Source organism: Myxocyprinus asiaticus, chromosome 10 (genome assembly GCF_019703515.2).
Source record: "Myxocyprinus asiaticus isolate MX2 ecotype Aquarium Trade chromosome 10, UBuf_Myxa_2, whole genome shotgun sequence".
In the NCBI taxonomy this organism is placed as follows: domain Eukaryota; kingdom Metazoa; phylum Chordata; class Actinopteri; order Cypriniformes; family Catostomidae; genus Myxocyprinus; species Myxocyprinus asiaticus.
Genome location: NC_059353.1, coordinates 9924544 through 9930889, shown reverse-complemented (window position 1 = coordinate 9930889; position 6346 = coordinate 9924544).

Sequence of the window (6346 nt, the reverse complement as noted above, 5' to 3'; positions counted from 1 at the left end):
CGCTCGCACAGCGATTACACTCTTCTCAACAAAGTTGACCACGGGGAAGACAAAAGTTATGCCTAACTACCCCCCCCCTGAAAGAGGCGAGTAGCAGGGTGTGGAACTTTTCATCTTTTAAGCCGTGTCGACTAACATCCGCACTGGCTGGAAAAGCATACTCAGTGGCGGGCCAAACTGGTTCAGCACTCCACGCGATGACAGTGCTCCACGTTTTCCAAGCTAAGCTCCTCAAACAAATGGATGAGCAAGGCATTGATCCAGAGACGTTCAAAGAGCTCTGCACCGCTACGGACTTAGCGCTGCGAGCCGCGAAAGTCACTGCACAGGCCATTGGCAAGTCAATGAGCAACCTGATGTTTTTGGATCGTCACATCTGGCTGACCCACACGGAAATGCGTGACGCAGGAGAAGCTGCTCTGTTTCATGCTCCGGTGTCTCCAGCCAGCCTTTTCGGAGGCTCTGTGGATAGATTTGCTGAGCGCATTGTCACGACTCAGCAACACTCACAGGCTATGAGACATGTTATGCCAAAACGGAGAAGTACTTCATCACAACCGGCTCGCTCCCACTCTGTCTCGGGCCAGCGCCTGGCTAAAAACCCCACACCAGCTGCCTCAGCGCCGCCAAATGTCACCGCAGAGCAGCTGGTAAAGCCATGCCCAAATGAAGGCAGCCGCCTCAGTGCAAGCCCCGCACAGATGGGAATCCCCCCTGCACGCAACAAAAGCACTCCTGACACAATACTGTTCCCCTCTTCCCCACTGCTGTTTGTCGGGAAAGGAATATTGTTGTTCAAAATGTTGTTCAATATGTTGTTTTCTGTGTCTCACATTAATCACATACAATAAAGTTTGCACATTATGCACAACCGTTTCCCAATGGTGAGCGGAGCATTATATCATGTATGAACATACAAAGATTGCAAAAAGAGTACAACGCTTGCACGAGATGCTCACACATTTTCAATAAGGGCTTTCCCACTTCAAAGCCCACACATTATGCACAACCGCTTCCCAACAGTGAGAGCCGCATTATATCATGTGTGAACATACAAAGATTTCAAAAAGAATACAGCGCTTGCACGAGACGCTCACACTTTTTCAATAAAGGGATTTCCCACTTCAAAGCCCACACATTTTGCACAACCGCTTACCAATGGTGAGCGGTACATTATATCATGTTATGAACATACCAAATTGCCCTCTGTCCCGTTATGTGGATGCATGGCGAGCTCTTACTGGCATTCCAACTGGGTGCTAAAAATGATCGAACATGGTTATATGATCCAATTTGCACGTCGGCCACCCCGTTTCAATGGTGTACTGTCTTATGCGGTTCCGTCTGAAGACGCTCCGGTGTTATGAGCCAAAATACATAATCTTCTCGCAAAGAACATGATAGAGGTTGATTCATATGAATAAATAAGCCTGCTGTCCCGCTGCGCGAATACGTGGCAAGTCCTCACAGGCTTGTCAGAGCTGGTGTTTACAACGATCGAGCACAATCTGTGGTCTGACCAAACGATATGCCATGTTACGCGCTTAGACGGCGACACACACAGCGGGATTTACAGCCGTTATTTACTTGTTCTGGAGAAGGACGGTGGGCTTCTGCCCATTCTAATTCTGAGACGCTTGAATCACACGCTCGCGACACGCCCATTCAAAATGTTAACTCAGAAACAAATCTTATCGCACATCCGTCCTCAGGACTGATTTGCATCAATAGAGTTTTACAGGCGGCATTTTAGGTTTGCGTCCGAGGGAACTGCGTATCAATTTAAAGTCCTTCATTTCAGTCTGTGTCTGGCTCCCCGCACGTTCACAAAATGTATCGATGTGGCACTCGCCCCATTGAAAATGGACAGTGTGTGTGTTTTGAATTACCTCAGTGACTGGTTATTACTAGCCAATCAGAGGCACTACTGAGCAAACACAGAGACTTGCTGCTTTGCCATGTGGAAAATCTGGTCTAATGTCAACTGACAAAAGCACACTTTTACCCAGCCAATAAATATCCTTTTTAGGAGTTCATGCGTACGCACCTCATGAACGAGCACGTACAGACCATTCTTCAGTGTCTGTTTCAGTTCAAACTGAAAAAACATTACCACTGAAGTCATTTCATTTCCATGCGCATCGCGGTAACTCGCCACTGTCTGGCTGCTCTAGCACCATGGACAGCGCCAGCCTTCTACCAACAGGGTGTTATGCTGGGTCAAGTTTTCAGAAGGAAAGTGCTGACCACAAATGCATCCAAACCCAAAAAGGGGTTTGCATCCCTCCTCCATTTAATTTGGATTAGGAACAGTCCTTGCATTTGTTATGCCCTTTGCGAGCGCTACACAGATACGTTGAGTGCACATGCTAGTTCAGACTGTCTGACCAACACTTTGTGTGCTATGGAGGATGCACAAAAGGAATGTCCATCTCCAAGCAAAGACTTTCTCACTGGATTGTTAATACAGTCACCCCAGGCTTACGAGTCGCAGGGTGCGAATTGCCCAATCGGTGTTAAAGTACACTCATCTAGAGGCGTGGCCTCTTCATGGGCATGAATGAACAGTGTGTCCTTAAAAAAACGTATGTTTTGCAGCAGGATGGTCTTCTCAAAACACATTCGCAAGGTTTTGTTTAAAGGGGACATATTATGCAAAATCCACTTTTTCAATTTTTTTGAGCATAATTATGTGTCCCCATTGTGTGTAGACAACCACAAAATATGGTAAAAGACCATCCCCTCATTTCTTTCCTTTCCCCATCAATAGAAAAACTGTGTCTCCGAAGGAGCCTTTCAAGTTTGCAGCCCCTTATGATGTCAAAAGGGGAAAGGTACCACCCACGGCTGGCGAAGAGATCTGCCCGAGTAGCTTAGATCCACCCTCATTAAAACTTGATTGAGCAGCGCACAGTCTGCCAAATTTATCTCCTCGCTAGAGCCACTTGTGCTAACTCAGACTGCTTCATCAATGATGGTCAACACAAGGCTGGATTTGCTTCAAAGCTAAGGATCAAGGATGGATCAATACCAACTCTCCATGACCCAACTTCGGATTTGCAATTCGTAAGTTTTGCACTTTATACTTTTTTAATGTTTGCAATTTAGCTTTCTGAATTTGCTTGTTTGCACGTTGCACAAAAAACGCTTGTTGTGAAAACATTGTGCTTTTTGTAACAAAGCAACTAGTCCCTAACTACGTTATTCCATAACAATGAAGCTGTAGCTCTTTTTTGGTTATGATATAAACTGATTAGCGTCCTCCACAGTCCCGCTTGAGTGGTCATGCAATGAAGATTTTCCGAGTAATAAAACCGGTCATTATTTCAGAAACAATTATGAAACAATAGTGGTATTTTCGACAACTATAGCTGTTTTTCATGTTTCATAACTCGACCTTTGTTATGCACAATACAGTAAGATGATTGACTTAGTGTGTTCTCTGTGTTATTTATAATTTTTTAGCTGTTTAAGTTCTCCTGCATTGTTGTCGCTGGGGTATCCATCGCACCAGCAGGAAAGGTACAGCTCACTTCCAGAAAGGGGTGTGGGGAGCAGCAGCTCCTTTGCATTTAAAGCTACAGACACTAAAACAGCCCATATGTAACAGTGCTACAAAACAGGGGTATAAAGGCATGGTAGAATAAATTATCTGTGAAGTATTTTAAGCTGAAATTTGACAGACACCTACTGGGGACACTTGAGACTTACATTACATTGTGTAAAAAGGGGCATAATATGTCCCCTTTAACACATTTTACCATGCTCAAATTTATTCCGCAGAATTCCACAGATTCTGTTTTGGCCTGTTAATGAAAATCAGTCATAGATAGTCAATGATCAACGATTATTTCCACTCTTATAGTTAAAAAACGTTCAGTATTTGGGTAAAAATGCAAACCTTGCATATCTTTGAAATGTGGATCACTGTGAAACTAAAGCATTTTTTATAAGTTGCTCCAGATAAGAGCATCGGCCAAGTGCCCTAAATGTGCACATTCTTGTGAGAGAACAATTTGACAGGCCTGTCAATTACAAACATGAATGTTTAAAATTAATTTCTTGTGTTTACAGAAATCATGTCCTTACAAGCGCATGCTTTCACTGACATTTCATCAGTGAAATTCTCTCATTTTGTCAAAGCTGACTTACTGCCAAAAGCAGCATGTCATGCATGGGTTCGTTCAAGGTAAACTGTAACTCATGTTTGCTTCCACCTGCTGTCCATTTTCCATTTCCATTTTAATTACAACATAAGTTCATGGAGAAATTTTCTGGTTTAACAGTTTCATGTGTAATGTACCTGATTACACTGAGTGAGTCTCACAGTCCCACAGTAGCTGCATAGATCTAAACTTGTAAAGACCAGCTCAGACCAGCATGACTTTCCATTTTTGGTCCAGGCTAATTTTTGTTGGTTAGTGCTGGTCTAGCGGATCGACCATAGTTATGTTGTTGACCAGCAAAACTTAGCGGGTGAAGCTGATCAACCTGCATGGTCCTTCTGCTGAAGTGTTAACCAAGGGAGTGTTGCTGGTTAGCTATATAAGAAGCCTTTCGCCAGCTTAACCAGCTAAGTTTTGCTTGTGAACTTCCTGTCATTTCAATTAAAATTCCAATTCAATGTCCTGAAGGGTGCAAAGCCGGACCTACAATTCACTTCTCCCACTTTCCCACACTTCCAGAGCACTGCCCACACAGCTAGAGCTGCCAAGAGGTGCCCGCTGTCTGCTGCCAACTGGAAGTTGTGTTTTATAACTTATATTGGAGTTAAGCTGTTGTGTCAGCACGTCTAGCAAGCACTCGCTGGCCTGTGATGATGAGGACATCAGAGTGTCTGTCCAGAACAATGAAGACAGGTGTACAACAGCTGCTGTAAACCTGCAGCATGTGCCAACAGTACTAGAGAAACAACAAGGGGAACTTCCGTTTCATGTAGACTAATGCTCTGCTGATGCTTTGCTTTAAGTGCGATAGTGCTAAGTGCAGCGCTATGCCATAATTCATATGCGCAAAGTAAATGGGGATGAGATGGCCATGAAGTTTTGGTATTATTGTGCAAGCATGTGCCAAGTGTAGGCGAAAGTGGGTTTGGTGAAAATCAAGTGCAATTTAATTCTGAGGTTCTTCTCCAGATATTATATAGTTAATTCCCTCTGAAGCACCAGCAATATAAACAAAGACAGCACATTCATAAGAAGTTGGTAGTGTAAATGGACTGTATGCAATGAATTAAAAGAATAGAAATATGGACTTACTCTCTTTTGTGCATTAAACGCTTCCCTGTTGAAAGTCAGGCATATTTCTAGTGACAGTGACATGCTCCTTTTATATGCATGGAGAATCTCCAGTTAACCCAAATTGTCATGATTTGGATTTAATTATAGAGAATCTAAGTATTATTAATTATTTTCATCTGACACAAATCATGGCTAGAATTAAAAGTGATTGTATCGGAACAGACTTCACTTCTACCCGTCGATTTTGATTTTGAAAAATTCAATTTATTGAAAAATGAAAAAATTAAACCAATAATATTTCTTAATTGAAATTACACTTCAAACTAAACAAAAATCTAATCAAAATAATGGTGGTAAAAAAAAATCATACCAAATCCAAACATTTTATTCTCTCAAATTTCTTCCACCGGCCCCTTTTGCAGTGACTTAAAAATCACTCTGTGACAACAGCCGGAAATATTACCACCTGCTGACAATTGGATAAGATGTAGCGCTCGGTCGTAGAGCATGTCACTGCGCTTTCATGAAAATAGAACTCATTATATAATAGATCCATAAGTATTGTGATGTTGTATCTTCTCTCCACAGAGCATTCACATTAAGTGTTCAGAGTTAATTATCCAAGATCTGTAGTGTCAACCAAGGAGGTCTATAATACCAGGAGAGAGCTGTCCATTAGCATTCCCATTCATCTCAATGGCAGTTGCTTAGCTGGCACATGCTACCCCAGAAGTGTGTGACCTGCTTACTGTCATCTTTGCTCAGCTCCAGAAACGTTTTTGAATCACCTGAGCTGTACATGTAATGTGACCAATTACCCTGGAGTCACACGAAAATGACATGCTGACAGTGCTGGCTGGTGGCACCACAAGAGTGTGCACAGTCCCAAGTCCATTTCACACTTTTAAGAAGTCCTCCAAAAAAAAAAAAAAAAAGTGTACTGGTGACACATCGACTACAATATTTGCAATATGTTGCATGCAAAGAAAATATTTTGTCATGATACACAGTTGGAGAATGGAGTAGTTATGCCGAAACTAACTAGCCAGACCCTGACCCCTTGATGTCAACTGACAACCGACAAATCTTTTTACCTGCTTACAGAG